This window comes from Notechis scutatus, chromosome 2, assembly GCF_049901735.1.
Source record: "Notechis scutatus isolate UNSWTSFEM ecotype Mainland chromosome 2, rNotScu1.2, whole genome shotgun sequence".
Taxonomy (NCBI): Eukaryota; Metazoa; Chordata; class Lepidosauria; order Squamata; family Elapidae; genus Notechis; species Notechis scutatus.
Genome location: NC_142010.1, coordinates 124,045,958 through 124,064,965, shown reverse-complemented (window position 1 = coordinate 124,064,965; position 19,008 = coordinate 124,045,958).

Sequence of the window (19,008 nt, the reverse complement as noted above, 5' to 3'; positions counted from 1 at the left end):
GGGACCTTTTTATGACAATCAGTTGCATCGTTGCCAAATTGTGGTAGAACTACAAACAGCCCAACTCATCAATGTACCAAAATTTCTTTTTTTGCAAAAACAGACGCAGAATTCAATTATGGATTTCAAGCTCCTATTTCTTAACCCAGGGGGGGCTAAGCAGATAGAAGACAATTTCTATCCATTTCTCTGAAGCAAGCTTGATAAGGAAACTAATCACTAGATTACTTCAAAAGTCTTGGTTGTTCGAAAGGCTTCAGAACTGGTTTTGTTGTTGTTGTTTTCAAAGAATTGGGTTTTGAAGTTCCTGCGTCACAAGGAGATCATTCAATGGATGAGTTAGTACAGTATGTACATATCTTGTAATTTTTAAAAAAGTCTGATTAAATTTCTGGAAATTAGTCTTATCCTGTGGTGGTAGTCTAATAAACCTGTCTAGTGATTTCATGATTTGCTAATAAATGAACACATATAATAATAACATTTGTGGGTGAATCTGATGATTGTGAACTCATCTCTCCAGTACGATGCGTAACGTAAGGTGAGTGCATTATTTTTAAGGCAGAAAACCTGTAACAGTTAGTGCTTATCAGGTCCTAGTTCCAGAAGTAATCCTATAATTTCTTTGGATAAATCTGGGGGGAAAAGTGAGTGACAGAGCTACAGGTTCAGGATCTCCTTCACACACGCATCCCTCAAAATAGGACAAAACAGAAGCTAGTAACAAGACCATCTCCTTCCCAGTCTCCCAAAACTTCAGCACAAATCACTCCCCAGAACAGGCAGGAAGAGAAGATAAATCTCCTGGAACAAGTCTTCTGTACCCTCCGCAACCGAATTATTCGACCTTTTTAAGAAGTCTGCTTTTTGTTTGCAGAAACTCTGATAGTTACCCTGCTACGGTTAAATGACATTGCAGTGAAGGTGGACAGCTTTCAAAAGCCCTTGATCTTCAAATCCTCCATGGCAATTAGGGGATTAAAATGGCAGCAGAAGCTGGCTACATTGGCATTCTGTCAGCCTGTCTTACCACGCCAAGCAAGCATCCAGAAGCCTTATGTATAGCCAACTACTGCTGTGTGCTACAGAAAAAACAATTTCTCCTACAAACCCATCGGAATGCCCACAGATGGAACAGCTGCAAGATTATTCCCTATCTCAGCTCCTAAAGAAGAATTGCTTGTAAATAGATTTCATTCATGCTCAGTTGGGACAGAGCCAGGAGTAAAGCATGAAAGAGCAAAAGAGGACTTAAGGGGTGTCCTAATATCCACTACTCTAAGTTCCATATCAAGGCTCCTCTTTCCATTCAAGTCATATGCCATGGCAATGTTAATCGGATTCATTCACCATACTCTGTAGATAATACATGCTTTTATGTACCCCAATGAGGCAGAAACTCCAGAACATTCAGCCTGGTGGGCTGAATTCAAGATGTACGCTCCTGGCCTTATATTCTTGAATTCAAATGCATTTGTAGTCCTAGGAAGAGACCTCAATGCTAGATACATAGGCTAAAACATACAACAAATGGTTGCAGGAACTGGGCTTGGCTAGTCTAGTAAAGAGAAGGACCAGGGGAGACATGATAGCGGTCTTCCAATATTTGAGGGGCTGCCACAGGGAGGAAGGGGTCAAGCTATTTTCTAAAGCACCTGTAGGCCAGACAAGGAATAATGGATGGAAAATGAACAAGGAGAGGTTTAACCTGGAAATAAGGAGAAACTTTCTGACAGTGAGAACAATCAACCAATGGAACAGAAGTTGCCCTCGGAAGTTGTGGGAGCGCCATCACTTGAGACTTTCAAGAAGAGATTGGACTGCCATTTGTCAGAAATGGTGTAGGGTCTCCCGCTTGGGTGGGGGGTTAGACTAGATGACCTACGAGGTCCCTTCCAACTCTGATTATCTGTTATCTGTTATCTAGATTGGTGCCTGGTGGCCACGCTGTCTATACATAGCACAAATGTCCCTCTTCCACTAGATGATGGATTCCTCCTCACCTGTTGCTCAAATCAAACTACAGGTCTCTCAAATGATAATTGAGCTACCTGCCTCAGAACTCCTGCAGCAGGGGTGTCAAACTCGATTTCACTGAGGGCCACATCAGGGGTTGTGTTTGGCCTCGAGGAGCCAAGGTGGGCATGGCCAGCTCAACGTCACTTGTGTCGGGGGCGCCTGTGGTAGTCCTAGCATTCTGCCAGTGAGAATGGGCTCCCGAGCTCAGTTTTCACTGGCAGAGGCCCCGCAGGCTGGTCCTTTGCTATTTTCAGGGCAGCCTCGCAGTCCAGATCTCAGCAGCCTGCAGGCCGCATCCGGCCCTCAGGCCTTGAGTTTCACACCCCTGTCCTACAGTGTCTTTATCTTTCCCTCACACCAGCTGAGTCTTTTGGGGAACTATAACACCCTTACCCAAGACCTCCACCAGCCTCTAGCCTATAATAACATTGTACCCTTGAGGCAACAGTACCGGTATACCTCAAGACACAGTTTGACAAATGCTGTGTTAATGCTATCACTTATCAGGCTTATATATCTAATACTACATTGACAGCTACACAGGATCTCCTTGGCAGTGGTGGGATTCAAAAATTTTTTTACTACCGGTTCTGAGGGCATGGCTTGGTGGGTGTGGCAGGGGAAGGATACTGTAAAATCTTCAGTCAGAGGTGGTATTTGACGGTTTTCCGAACTACTCAAAATTTCTGCTACCAGTCGCCAGAACTGGTCGGAACCTGCTGAATATCACATCTGCTCCTTGGGCAGAAGTGCTACTACAAACAACTCCTGGCACGCAAGAACGAGGAAGTCATAAAAAATGACTGGACATGATTCGTTCAGGTAGTCCCATTCAATGATTCAGCATCATTCTGGAATATCACATCCAGTTCTTAAAGCAATGGTCCATCCATGATGGATTGTTATATCCCCCAGGGGATCTAGAAGGAATACTTTTAGGAACTCTACCTGAACACCTTTGTTGAAGAGCGTTGGAAGTGCCTTGAGGGCTGTGCTGTGTTTGACCTCGTGGGGCCGTGGTGGGCATGGCCAGAATGGGCATGGCTAGCCCGATGTCACTCCTGTCAGGGTGCCTGTGTTGGCCCAAAGTGCTCTACCAGCAAAAACAGGCTCCCGAGATCCATTTTCACCCGTGACGGCCTCCTGCAATCCTCTGCCAGAGAAAATTGAGCTCCGGAGGGCCCCCCTCCCAAACTCCCTTTTCTCTGGCAGAGACACTGCTGGCCAGTCCTTCACTGATTCCAGGGCAGCCCTGTGGACCAGATCTAAGCACCCCGCGGGCAGGATCCGCCCCCCTGGGCCTTGAGTTTGACACCCCTGCAACAGCACTTAGAACTTATATACCACTCAACAGTGCTTTATAGACCTCTCTAAGCAGTTTACAGGTCAGCATATTTCCCCAATAATCCAGGTCCTCATAATGATGATATCAGGCAGAAAATAAAAGGTGGGGGGAGAGAAATGTGAAAAGCGTGTCTCTTTTCTACTATTAGCATTGGAGTTTGCAAAATGACTGAAAACGTTTGAAATACTTTAGGAGAGTTTTGAAGAATAGGGTCCAAACATAGCAACTTCAGTCTCAGCAATGATGCATACTTCTATAAAAAGCTTATGTCCGAAAGATAATAAAGAAAAAAAATTATTGGTGCAAAAGAGAAACATTTGGGAAGATTTACAAGATAAGGAGATGAAAAAATTTTTACCTGATGCAGAAATAGCAGAGTATAAAGAATTTGCAGAAGTATTAGAAAATTAAAAAGTATGAACTATAAGACAAAGAAAAAAACTAATATGGAAACACAAAACCCAGAAAATTGACTTGTGAATAAAGCTTTTTACTAGATTTACAAAAGAAGCTGCTTAAAGTCTAGAAGATATCTTTGAGATGGGAAAAATTAAAATAGAAGAGCCATCTATGACAGCATCTTAATAAAGATTAAAATTCTTATAAGCAAACAAAAGGAGTTCAAAGTTAGTTTGATCAATGTTAAAATAAGACATATTGTATAAATTTGGGGTCCCTTTGTGGAATTTTCACTGATACTAGAATTAAAATGTTAATAAAATATGGAAGTGTGTATGTCTAAGAAATTTTACTTTTATATATTTATTAGTCAAATTTGTATAGCTGTCTCACTAAAAGTGACTCTGGGCAGTGCACAACAACTGGATAAAAAACACAGATATAAAAACAGATAAAAAATGTAGAAATCTACATTAAGAAATAAATAGTGTAAAAACCAATATATAATACACACAAACAAAACAGACAATGGGGTACGTTATAGGAAGAAAACATAAATGTGTGCAACATTATACATAAATGAATTATTAAGTCTGCACTTGTCCTTAAGATCAGAAGCTACTATAAGAATATTTCTTCTTCTTTTCTCTTCTTTCCTGTACACCTTTTATTCTCATTCTCCTCTGTCAGCAATTTCCCCTAAGTAAAAGGCTGGATCAGTCTTTCACTGCACATGCATCCTCTTAGATACTTCCCTTTTCCATTATTAGCATAATATGCAATGCTTTCATCATTAAAATTAAGTTTGTAAGCATGACTTATTTGGAGGCAAGTTGTTTGAAATTTGGTTTCCATTAAATGACCAATGAGTAGCATAATTAGTTCATAGCCTGGTTTAATATTATGGGAAATGAAGTGATGTTTTATTTGTTGAATATTTTAGTAGAAAGGAAAGTTGCTCCAATGGTAAATCAAAATTCTGTCAGAATACTTCTTTCATATGTAAAGCTCTTGATTCATATTTTATTCTGCTTTGGGGTATTTTATAAGGTACACATTCAAATGTACGTTAAGAAAAGGTAAAGAGGTACACATATTCATAAAATGTGTGAGTAAATATGGTCTTTAACGCCTCAATTTAAATAATTTAAGATTAGGCCTAATTGATAAATCAACCCTTTACTACACATCCATGCAGACAAATAGCTTAATTTGGAAATGGTGTTTCATTGTCTTCTAAGATGTTTGTTTGAATATACAATTCAGGCTATTGTCTTGAACTTCCCAATGATCTCCATTCAAGTACTCACTAGGAACAGCCTTGGTTAGGTTTCTAGATTGGTTAAGTTCAGATAGGTGCTGCCATCTAGCTGGGAAATGTTTACTCTTGAAAAACATAGCCAAGGGTGAAGACATCTTCAGGTCAAGCCCAGTTCTGACTGACTGTTCCATGCATTTGTCTTGTCAGTGTTATGGATTGCCACTGTTTTCTTCTGGAATGGTTTTTCAGCTCCCAAATTGAACCAGAGCCCTGGAATTAGCCATCTTAAGTACGGCCAACCCTGCTTAGTTTTCTGAGATTATCCAAGGTCAACTAGGTATTGTACCAAACAACCTCTTTACTCTGTAGCTGGGATCCATGAAAAGTCTACCTCCCAAACCAGGCTGAAGCGAACCAGACAGAAGATGAGAGCTCAAGTCTTGCAGAACTTATAATTTAATTATAAGTACAAATAAATAACAATAATGGCAATAGCACTTAGACTTATATACCACTTCACGGTGCTTTACAGTGTACTCTAAGCGGTTCACGAGTCAGCATATTGCCCTCAATAATCTAGTTCTTCATTTTACCGACCTCAGAAGGATGGAAGGCTGAGTCAACCTTGAGCCAGAGAGAATCGAACTGCTGGCAGTTGGCAGAATTATTCTGCAATACTGCATTCTAACCATTGTGCCACCCATAAATAAAGAAGCCAGAATCACAAATAGTTGTTTTAAGGGATCTAAAAGGCACTAGTAAATCATCCAGCCCATAAACATAGCGTATGGTAAACCTATTCTTCAAATTTATACCAGGCCTGGAAAAAATTATGCTTGGCTACTGCTTCTAATATTAGCTATATTCCTAACAAAGCCCAAGAGACCATCAGGAATGCAGAAGGAAATGGTTGTCAATGAGCTTTTAAAAAATGGCTATAACATACAAATGGAACAATGGGAGAATATGTAGATGAAATATTTGGGATTTATATGTTGTCATTTTAAGGAGAATGGTTAATGGTTCAACGGTTAAAATGCTGGGCTTGTCAGCTAGAAAGCCAGCAGCAGCACAATTCAAGACCCAAGCGCTCCTGCCAACCTAGCAACTCAAAAGCATGCAAATGCAAGTAGATAAATAGGTCCCACTTTGGTGGGAAGGTAACAGTGCTCCATGACATCATGCTGGCCACATGATCACGAAAATGTCTTTAGACAGTGCTGGCTCAATGGTCTTGAAAGAGAGATGAGCACCACTCCCTATCGACAGCAACAACTGGTGGAGTAAAATCCATGGGGGTGGGGATTCCTTTATCTTGTCATATCTTATTATAAAATATAAAATATCATGATAGGAATACCAGCTGTGAAATGGGAAAAGAAGTCTAGGCTTGCTGTACAGTACCAGATCATATTGGCTATGATAGATGGTCAGAGAAGCTTTCCTGAAGGTTTTAGCCCAATTATTTATAAAACAGTTTTCCAATTGAAATTAGTATGGTTTGGGATTCAGTGGATCCAATGTTATTTGTGAGCCACAGTGGTGCAGTGGTTATAGTGCAGTACTGCAGGCTACTTCTGCTGCCGGTTGCCTGCAATTTGGCAGTTTAAATCTCACCAGGCTCAAGGTTGACTCAGCCTTTCATCCTTCCAAAGTGGGAAAAATGAGGACCCAGATTGTTGGGGGGTAATAGGCTGACTTTATAAACTGCTTACAGAGGGCTGTAAAGCACTGTAAAATGGTACATAAGTGCTATTGCTATTGCTATCTCCATATTTTGATGTTCCAGAAGTCCCTCAGGATCTATTGCTATTGCTATTTCTGTTTTGTTCTGAAATCCCTTCTTTCAGGACCTCTCACCAAGAGGAATACCTTCTGTGCCACTGAGAAAATGTGCCCGCCAATCAGTGAGGTTTCTCTTTGTGGCTGGAATGGACTGTTAATTTCTCCTAATCTCTGCCAACCAGCACAAATAGAATTTTAAGTTGCCTGTACAATCTTATTTAAATATTGCCATTCTTGTTCCAACAGCCTTAGCACTAACCATATTCTACACAGCTCAAAAAAATAAAGGGAACACAAAAATAAAACATCCTAGATCTGAATGAATGAAATATTCTTATTAAATACTTTGTTCATTACATAGTTGAATGTGCTGACAACAAAATCACACAAAAATTATCAATGGAAATCAAATTTAGCAACCCATGGAGGTCTGGATTTGGAGTTACACTCAAAATTAAAGTGGAAAAAAACACTACAGGCTGATCCAACTTTGATGTAATGTCCTTAAAACAAGTCAAAATGAGGCTCAGTAGTGTATGTGGCTTCCACGTGCCTGTATAACCTCCCTACAATGTCTGGGCATGCTCCTGATGAGGTGGCGGATGGTCTCCTGAGGGATCTCCTCCCACACCTGGACTAAAACATCCTCCAACTCCTGGGCAGTCTGTGGTGCAACGTGGAGTTGGTGGATGGAGCGAGACATGATGTCCCAGATGTGCTCCATTGGATTCAGGTCTGGGGAACGGGCGGGCCAGTCCATAGCATCAGTGCCTTCATCTTGCAGGAACTGCTGACACACTCCGGCCACATGAGGTCTAGCATTGTCGTGCATTAGGAGGAACCCAGGGCCAACCGCACCAGCATATGGTCTCACAAGGGGTCTGAGGATCTCATCTCGGTACCTAATGGCAGTCAGGCTACCTCTGGTGAGCACATGGAGGACTATGCGGCCCCCTAAAGAAATGCCAGCCCACACCATTACTGACCCACTGCCAAACCGGTCATGCTGGAGGATGTTGCAGGCAGCAGAACGTTCTCCATGGCCTGTCACGTCTGTCACATGTGCTCAGTGTGAACCTGCTTTCATCTGTGAAGAGCACAGGGCGCCAGTGGTGAATTTGCCAATCTTGGTGTTCTCTGGCAAATGCCAAATGTCCTGCATGGTGTTGGGCTGTAAGCACAACCCCTAGCTATGGACGTTGGGCCCTCATACCACCCTCATGGAGTCTGTTTCTGACCATTTGAGCAGCCACATGCACATTTGTGGCCCACTGGAGGTCATTTTGCAGGGCTCTGGCAGTGCTCCTCCTGTCCCTCCTTGCACAAAGGCGGAGGTAGCGGTCCTCATGCTGTGTTGTTGCCCTCCTACAGCCTCCTCCACATCTCCTGATGTACTGGCCTGTCTCCTGGTAGCGCCTCCATGCTCTGGACACTACGCTGACAGACACAGCAAACCTTCTTGCCACAGCTCACATTGATGTGCCATCCTGGATAAGCTGCACTACCTGAGCCACTTGTGTGGGTTGTAGATTCCGTCTCATGCTACCACTAGAGTGAAAGCACTGCCAGCATTCAAAAGTGACCAAACCATCAGCCAGAAAGCATAGGAACTGAGAAGTACTCCTCGATTTACAGCAGTTCATTTAGTGACTGTTCAAAGTTACACCAGTGCTGAAAAAAGTGACATATGACCATTTTTCACACTTATAACCGTTGCAGCATCCCCATGGTCACATGATCAAAATTCAGGTGCTTGGCAACTGGTTCAAATTGATGATGGTTGCAATGACCTGGGGTCATGTGATCAGCTTTTGAGAGCTTCTGACAAGCAAATTCAATTTTGGGTTCAATCGTGTGCGTAACTTGAGGGCTACCTGTACTAAGTACTTGGATGGGAGACCCACAGGAAATATTATAGCTGCAAACTGGGTGAAGAAACAGAAATATAAAGAAAGCAACAGCAATTCCTTTTTTTTTTTTTTTACCATTGGCACTAAGAAATTCTACTGGCAAGTCAGAAAGTCAGCAGGAGGTGGGCTCGACTTGAAGGAGATTTTGACTTATGCACATCTGACTTGGAAAAAGTTGCTTGACTTTTTCACCTCCCAAATCCATTTCATCCTCCCTGTGAAATCATGGTTGATCCGCTGCCAGTGTTAGTAACTCTCACTCTGGGGATGTGAAATACGGCCATCTTGTGGAGGTATCATGTAGTGCTGGCTTCCAAAATTGCAGAAGAAAAACATTGTCTCACTAGGATAGGGACCTTCAAACTTGGCAACTTTAAGACTTGTGGACTTCAACTCCCAGAATTCCCAAGCCAGCCATGCTGGGAGTTGAAGTCCACAAGTGTTAAAATTGCTAGGTTTGGAGATCCCTACATTAGAAGGTGGAGGGAATCCAATTGCGTTTTAGTTACATGACAATATGTTAATTGAGACATGTTAATAACCCAGTTCAGTGAAGCTTTTTAACTCTGGTACAAGACTCTTTATTGCAGCTCGGCAATATAGCTCTGACAGACATGTGCAGCTTGTCATGAGATGGCCATACCTTTCTTTTTTTTAGCTCTACTGTACCAAAGGTGCTTTTTTCAAGAGACAACTCGACTTTCTGGTTTTTCTTTGGAGATGTTTCATTTCTCATCCAAGAAGCCTCTTCTACAGAGCTGAAGAAGATGCTTGGATGAGAAGCAAAATATCTTCAAAGAAAAAAACAACCCAGAAAGTCTCATTGCCTCTTGAAAAAAAAACACCTTTGGGACAACCATGACCTGGATGACTGAGAATCTCCATCGATGTTTAGGTCTACTGTACTTTTTCCCCCAAAATACAAAAGTGGGTAAGAAAAGGAGACACAGGGCCTGTTGTAAATGGGTGGCATCAGTTTTCAAATGTCCAAAGCATCTTCCTTGGGCTTGTGAAGCCCAGAGAATGAAATTGAAAGTAAACAAAACAAAACAAAAAGATTGTGTTTCTTTTTCCTTTTTAAAATTATCCTTACTAAAATATAGTCTGACATCAAGTCACCTCTATCTGATTTAAACTTAGAAGCAGTGCAGGCCAGCGGTGGGGTTCAATTTTTTTTACGACCAGTTTTGTCGGCATGGTATGGTAGGCGTGGCATGGCTTGGCTTAGTGGGCATGGCTTGGTGGGAGTGGCAGGGGAAGGATGCTGCAAAATCTCCATTCCCTCCCCACCCCACTAACCTGCTTTTCAGCTCCGTTCTCCTGTGCAGGGCAACCAAAGAAGGCCCAGCCGATCAGCTGGGACTCAGGAGGCAGAGAATAGATGAAGGCAGGGCCAGTCAGAGGTGGTATTTGCCAGTTCTCTGAACTACTCAAAATTTCTGCTACCGGTTCTCTAGAACTGGTCAGAACCTGCTGAATACCACCTCTGGTGCGGGCTAGTTATTCAGAAACCACTGTCCTCCTGTTATCCCAAAGGTGCTTTTTCAAGAGGCCACTGGGCTTCCTTGTTTTCAAAGAAACAAAAGCAAAAACATCTTCAAAGAAAAACAAAGAAAGTCCAGTGGCCTCTTGAAAAAAGCACCTTTGGTACAACCATGACCTGGATGGCTGAGAATCTCCATAAACCTCCTCTGTTACATATGTATTTATATTTATATTTGATTTGTTTTCATGTGCATGCCCATTTTGCTATCCTATGAAATGTGTACTACTTGATACTATACTTAAAATACTTAATAATAGTATGTTTGCTGAGTGGTGATACCCAGTATTTGGCTGGATTGAGGATCTGCTGTCATTCTGTTCTATATTGCATTGAGCAAGCCAATTCTGTATCCAGCTTGGATGCAATGAATGAAACTCCACCCAGAATTCTCTGCAGTGGAGTAAGGGGATTATGGGAGAATGCTGCCTAGTTAATTAGGACAAATTTGTATGGACGAGTTATAGAATTGAAGAGTTTGAGGTGGAATATCAAGGTGCTTACTTAATTTCCCACTTTTGTTATTTTTATAAGCAACTCAAGGCAATGAGCATAGTTAATACTTTTTCCTTCTCCTATTTGTGCCACAACAACAATCCTGTGAGGAGAGTTAGGCTGACAGAGGGTGAGTGGCCCAGAGCGACCCAGTCGGCTTTCTTGCCTCAGGCAGGATTAGAATTCACAGTTTCCTGGTTTCTAGGCTAGCACTTTAATCACTATATCAAATGCTTCTTATTGAATGGCTCAGAAATGGAAAAAATAATTAATTTGCGGCATCTTAAGGACTAACAAATCTATTACAATAAATAAGACGTGGACTAGAGGTTCGTGAAGAGCTATGCAAGGTTTGCATGCAATTTATACGGTACACATTTGTGGAGTGATGAATAAGGGTAAAAACCTCAGTGGGTTGGGAGCTTCTACCAGAACTTCTTAAAAACCCAGGAGTGCTTTTCTAATTGCTTCTGCAAAAGAAAATAAAAAATCCCAAGCACTACTACTGTTTAGAAGGGTAGTAATTGAATTTTCATTGAAGAAAAGATTAATTTATAGCCCTTAAAAAGAAAGCGCTAGTGCAATAGCTCCTATACAGATTTTTTTTTTTAATTATGCAACTTGTAGTCCAGGTACACCATGACTTAGGGGGAAAAAACCATTGATTTCCAGGACACTGTTTTAATTATGTTGGTTCCTATGCATTTGAAATTACATGATTCATTTTCCATATTTTGGGTAGGGTGGCAAAAGGAGGGGGTGTGGCTACAGATATGCAGCTGTATGGATGGAAGTTTCATTGTAGGATCAGGCCCTCAATTGCTAGGCAGAGCAGAGCACAATCTCCTGCAACCCTCTTTTGATTATGTTTCCTCCTCTGCTTTATCCTTAATGATTGCTGATGTTTGTTCCATCATACTGTGAGCAGACCTGGTAGATCAAAATAGCCAGTCATCTTTAAAAAAAAATGCTTTTTTTTTCTTCTTTTGTACTTTGTTCTTCAAAGAAACCAAATAATCTCAAGCTTCTGAAAAAACCTCAAAGGGTGAAGGCAAACATCAGGACTAAGAAGAACAATGGGGGTGTATCCCCCAATGGAGATCCATGTCTACATCTCTGCATGGTTATTACAATAAAAAAGAAGAAAAAGAAAGTACGGCCCTTGTACTAAAAAAAATCCTGGGTCAATTACTGTCACCCCATGGAGATTTCCAAGTTGTTTTAATGATCCCGTGCAGCCCACGTAGACAAAAAAGCAAGTTTTCACCTTGCATTTTCTGCATCCCAAATGACAGGTTGCAGTGGAGAAAATATTTTAAGAGTGCAGATTGCATGTTGTAGAAAAGGCCTTCTCTGTTATAGACTTCAATATTATTTGTTGTCTTAGAAAAGATAATAATTAACCAACCAGACTATCAAAACCTATGCTGTAGTCCTAACCATCAACCCAACTGTGAATGTCTGTCCAATTAAAAGAAAGTTTGAAACCATTGGAAGCTTCATCTCAAATCCTCGTATTTGTGCTGTACCATTCTAGGGAAATTCCATCGATGGCCCAAATAATTCCTCAAACAGATACATATGACTCATAGTAAGATTTGAAAGGAAACTTGTAGACAGTAGAATGGACATAATTTGCACTTAGCCTAATTTTCTGACAAGCGTTAGTAAATACTACATCGGTACAGAACTAAAAAGTAAATTATGTAAAATGTTATCTATGGCTAGTCTAGAGAAAAGAAGGACCAGGGGTTGACATGATACCAGTATTCCAGTATTTGAGGGGCTGCCATAAAGAGAAGGGTATCAATTTATTTTGCAAAACACCAGAAGGCAAGACAAGAAAAAAAATGGATGGAAACTAATCAGTGGTGGGATTCCATTTTTTTTACTACCGGTTCTGTGGGCGTGGCTTGGTGGGCATAGCAGGGGAAGGATACTGCAAAATCTCCATTCCCTCCCCACTCCTGAGGGAAGGTTACTGCAAAATCCCATTTCCTCCCCACTCCTGAGGGAAGGTTACTGCAAAATCCCATTCCCTCCCCACTCCTGAGGGAAGGTTACTGCAAAATCCCATTCCCTCCCCACTCCTGAGGGAAGGTTACTGCAAAATCTCCATTCCCTCCCCACTCCTGAGGGAAGGTTACTGCAAAATCCCATTCCCTCCCCACTCCTGAGGGAAGGTTACTGCAAAATCCCATTCCCTCCCCACTCCTGAGGGAAGGTTACTGCAAAATCCCATTCCCTCCGCACTCCTGAGGGAAGGTTACTGCAAAATCCCATTCCCTCCCCACTCCTGAGGGAAGGTTACCACCGGTTCTCCGAACTACTCAAACTTTCTGCTACCGGTTCTCTAGAACTGGTCAGAATCTGCTGAATACCACCTCTGAAACTAATCAAGGAGAGAAGCAACCTGGAATTGAGCAGAAACTTCCTAACAGTGAGAACAATTAATCATTGAAATGGCTTGTCTCCAGAAGTTGTGGGTGCTTCATCACTGGAGGTTTTTAAGAAGAGACTGGACAGCCACGTGTCTGAAATTGTATCGGGTATTCTGCTTGAACATGGGGTTGGACTAGAAGACCTCCAAGGACCCTTCCAACTGTATTCTGATTGACTGATTGATTGGATTGATTGATGAAAGTAGAAATCACTCTGCTAAACAAATAATTCCCTCAACACTGTTCAACTATTTACAAAGTGTGCACTACTATTACTGTTAATCTTCTCATCACTCCTTATCCCCCCCCACTTGTGATGTATGACTGTAACTTTGTCGCTTGTATCCTTACAATTTATATTGACTGTTTCTTAGTATGATTTGATTGCTGATTGTACCCTATGATTAACATTAAGTGTTATGATACTTGACTCTTGATGATGTATCTTTTCTTTTATGTATACTGAGAGTATTTACACCAAGACAAATTCCTGGTGTGTCCAATCACACTTAGCCAATAAAGTATTCTATTCTATTCTATTCTATTCTATTCTATTCTATTCTATTCTATTCTATTCTATTCTGTCCACATCGCTGGTATAGCTTCAGCAATGAGTTAAGACAAACAGTAGATGATCCATGTCAGGGTGTCAAACGTTGTTATGGCGGCGTCACGTGACATATCAGGACTTTTTTCCCCTTCGCTAAACCGGGTGTAGGTGTGGCCAGTGCGTGATGCATCCAGTCCATGGGCCAGGAGTTTGACAGCCCTGATCCATGGGATCCTTGGTGGAATCTGATTTTTGTGATTTTCTAGCAGACATTTCATTACCAAGTAGGGAATATCATCAGTGCTAGTGCTAAAGCAGATTCTACCCAATGTGAATATGATACCATTTTCATTGCCTATCGGTAATCTACTATCTGTTTCTCCCATTGATTTCTAGAAATCAAGTTTAATGCTACAAAAAAGGAGGCCCCAGAGAATACTTATTCTCTTGATTCTAGCACTGATGAAGTTACCTAGTTTGGTAATGAAGCATCTGCAAGGAAACCACTAAACACAGCGAACACCATGGACCCCAGAGTTGAACCCCAAGCTATAAATATTCTCTTCCATCAGTGGATGATCCATTGATAGCATTTCATAGTGGCCTCATTTTAAAACCTCATTCTTTTCCATAACCCTAAACATCAGTGTGCTGGCTAACTTCAGGGAATCTAGGAGGATGGAAATCTCACTGTTTCATGTCAAAACAAATTCTTATTGCAGAATGGGCAACTTTTTGATGAATCTCCTTTCTAAATTCTATTTTTTAGAAGTGTACATTTAAAAAATATGGATATTTCGTTCTCAATATTTCTCTGTCTTCAAGATTTGTGCTGCTAAAATAAATTCAATTATGCATGCAAAATTCATGTACATACTAAAATGTGAATCTAATCCTCAAAGTGGACAATGCTGAAGGAGAATGCAGTTATTAAAACAGAATTAAATCTAGCTATTTAATTAATCTGGAACCCACAAAAACAATGGGGCAAATTTACTCTAATTCAAGTCCCTTTGTTTTCAGTGGGAACTGGGTTCATTAACTAAGAGTCCAATAGTAAGACTTGCACATAAGTAAATTACAATAAAGGCATGTAAGACTGTTTAAAACCAGCCTATTGTTACTTATAAAGAATCTTATATAGAATCTGCTTTAGCACTAGCACTGTGGGTGTGTTAAACACCCACAATTTAAATACTTTATAAGTAACAATAGGCTGGTTTTAAACAGTCCTACATGCCTTTATTGTAATTTACTTATATGCAAACCTTTTGGTTTGCCTGGGCTGCACTGAGTGAAGAGAAATTGCCTTGGGCCAAATATAAATATATATAATATAGTTAATGTGTATAAAAGTTTGTGTTAAACATTTATGATCTTGTAGGGCCACATTATTAGCTAGTTATCCAGGGCCCTATGCAGTCCACAGGCCATGGGTTGGATATGCCGGATTTAAATGTTGTAGCTGTTGCACCTTTGGAAATGGTACAGACCTACTACTTTCATGCTCTATGTTTAGAATACGGAATTATACAAGGAGAAAGGAAAGGAGAACCATCACAAGAATAATCAACTGGGTTAAAGTTCGAGTCTTCCTGAAAGTGTGCTTCAGATTGGCAAAATGGCAAATGTTGAGGTTTTTCTCATGGACTGGAAGGGGTGTGGTTTCATGTGCTCCCTGCATCCCACCGATGGGGCTTCACTTGTTCATGTGGCCCAGTTTCTGACATGTTGCGGCCCAGTGCTGGTCCATGGACTGGGGGTTGTGGACCCCTGCTCTAAGGCCTGATGGCAATAAATGGGTTTCCTCCAGAACCAATGCCAGTGATGGAAGAATAAAATAAGCTTGTTAGCGACTCCCCCCTCTCCTTGTGGGGAGCCACAGCAATCACCAAGAAAGCACATCTCAAGCTCTACAAGCGGTTAATCATTTTGGTTCGTTAAAAACCGAAGGTCCCAAGCAATTAAGACCAGCTCCTCTAAATGGGCCAAAAATCACCCTGCCCGGCTATGAAGTAAGAGGAAACTAAATCACGGCTATCAAAATAACCCTCCGATTACAGGCAGTCACTGATTATTTACACATCAAAGATGCCAGCCCAGCTGCAGGAGGCTCCAAGCCAGTGTGTGAAAGAAATAGGACTGGCTGTGTATTTATGACTTCAAGAAATGCAATCATTAAAGAAAGACCGAAAAAAAAAAAAAAGGGGAAAATCATAGTCAACCTCCTGAGGGTAACTCTGTCTTTCGCTCAGACAATTTATGCACATCTTCTTCAGCCTATTGCTCCGCCGTTCTCCAAGCAAAGGGCCTTCTTTATCTCTAAAGTAATCAAGGAATTCTCTCTCTTTTACCCTTTACAAAATTATCCCCTAGGATATCGACTCCATTATTTACAGCCTCGTCCTAAAGTTGCGATTATAGACTTATCGCCGGGCTGCAAACAGAGAGGCCTTTCTGCAATCTGAGTCTTCCCAGGGAACAAATTGTTGGACGGCCAGGACAGGTGGAGAGAACTTTGCCTTCAGCCTCCTTTATATCAGGGGATGGGGATAAAAGCGACAAGAAAACTAGTTTGGCATATATTCAAATATACAGGTAGTTCTCAACTTACAAAATTACGATGGCACTGAAAAAAATGAGTTATGGCCATTGTTCACATTTATGACCGTTGTAGCATCCTCATGGTCACGTGATTTACATTTGGATGCTTGACAACTAACTCATATTTATGACGGGTTACTGATTCTGGGACAACTGATCACCTTTTGCAACCTTCTGACAAACAAAGTCAATGGGGAAGCCAGATTTGTTTAACAACCATGTTACCAATTTAACAACTGCAGTGATTCAGTTAACAAATGTGGCAAGAAAAGTCGCAAAATGCGGCAAATCTCACTTAACAAATGTCTCACTTAACAACATGAATGTTGGGCTCAATTGTGGTTGTAAGTTGAGGACTACCAGTATGTACCTGCACAGATAGGGAGTTTAAGATTTCTTTAAGAGTCTGGAGGATGCTTTTCTATAAGGTCAGAAGAAAAAGTTATGTCTCTCTCGAGAAGAAACAGCTATTTTAAAAAGCACTCTAGCTAAAAGAAATCCACATTGATTGGTTGGTTTGGGGCTGCCAGTAGGCATTTTTCTCTTTTGTTCAGTTTGGGCTATCCATCTGTCTCTTGGTTTGCACTGCTGCACCATTTAGCTAGCAGCAAGTCCTATTGAACGGAGACATTTTAAGGTCATACATTCAGAGACCCAGTTATACAGTACTGAGAGTTCTGAAAAATTAAAGACGTTCATTCCACAGAAACATAATTGGAATCCTGTGGTACCCTCTAAAATGGCCACCGTTTTAGATGTATGGATTTGAAGGGGAGGGGGTTCCTGACTTTTTTCAGGCTTCTGCATGAGTCTGGGGGGGGAAAGGTCCTGTTGTCTTAACAATGAACTCCAAATACACACACACACACACACACACACACACACACACACACACATACATACATATATATGTTCTGTCTCACTTTTCTTCTTTCCCAAAAGATGAAAGAATACAAACTCACACAAACACAGGCAAACAAGCTGGCTTGGACTTCACAGAGTTAATTCTTTGGAACTGATAATATCCTTGGCATTCCAACACGCTCTGCCTGCCAAGTCCGAACTGATAACAAATAAAAATCTACTCACAGAAAATTACAAGGCAGTCCACAAAAATCATTCACAAAGAAAATCTGAAGTAAGTTTAAACTTTGTCCCGTACAAAGTTCCAGCCGAAAACACACCCACTTTTATCCCCTGTGGGGTGTGGCTCAATGACTCAGCTCACTCTCTGACCCTCCCACGCCTCCTACATTGCTGCTCACATTTCTCCCTATGACGCTGCTTAGGATCAAGCCAACACTCTTCCTCTTTACTCGCTGTCAGGGGCTGCTCCGATATGCCTTCCTCCTGATTAATCTCAGGCCGTTCCTCTCAGTTGTCTGATGAAACCTGAGGCATTATTAGGGAGGAAGGCATTGCCAGAGAGGAAGGTCCTGGGGAGGAAGGCATTCCAAGTTCTTCCTCCTCATCTTCCAGGTCTTCTTCCTCTGACAGTATAGGCTCGGGAATCGGGGCCACAACACTATCCCCCACCCCAGGGCCCTTCCCCCGAGTCTGACAGTCAGAATGTGGTCGCAAGGGGAAATGGTTATGGAACATCCGTATAAGGTCCAGGGCGTGGATCATGGAAGCATCTACCCAGGAGAGGGCCTCCGGCCCATCCCCCTGCCTCTCGATCAAATACTGGAACCGCCCTTTCAGCCAGCGGGAATCCCTAATGCTGGCCACCTTGCCTTCTACTGCGCCATAAGATAATAATACATAAGAGGTACTACAGACAAAATCAGTAAGATACTACACAGGCATCACATCAAGACTGCCTTCAAAACAGACAGAAAAATAGCAGCCATCCTTAGAAACCCCAAAGATAAAATTGACCTGGAAAACCAAGGCATATACGAAGTCCCCTGTGCATCATGCCCGGCCACATACATTGGACAGACCAATAGAAGAATAAGTACCCGCCTGGATGAACACAAAAATGCAGTAAAAAAGCTGGAACGCACTTCCTCACTAGTCCAACACATGAAAGCCACAGGTCATAGCATCAATTTCAATGGCACCAAAACCCTAGCCACTATAGAAAACCCCAGCCACAGAATTATCAGAGAAGCCATAGAGATTGAAAAAAGACCTGAAAGCATGAATAGAAGAGATGATTCCACCAGACTGTCAATCATTTGGAAGCCTGCACTCACAAACAAAAAAATCTCCACACCACTAGCCAGGCAAACACCTGGGCACAAACAGATCCCCCTTGATATCTCCAGCTCAAACACACCCCAACCAGGCACCCAGATGAAACCTAGCTTCCTAACAAATGATAGCCGTCCATTTACTCAGAGCCAAGCTGCACTAAAAGCCTCCAATACAGGAACACAATGTTGCCAGCCAATCAAGACACAAAAAAAGCCACAAAACAGACAGAAGATATTAGAAACACCAATCAAGCAGAACACAGCAAACTCCAAGACCAATAAACACAGACCAAGACTCCCAACCAATCAGGATGAAGAAAAAACCATTCTGGCACAGCAGTAGGCTAGCCCCAAATTTAAAACTGAAACCACTGTAAAAGTCTGACTCACAGACGAACACAATACAGAAGCCTGATGATGGCAGATGAGATTCTGCCGAAACGTTGCTACAACTT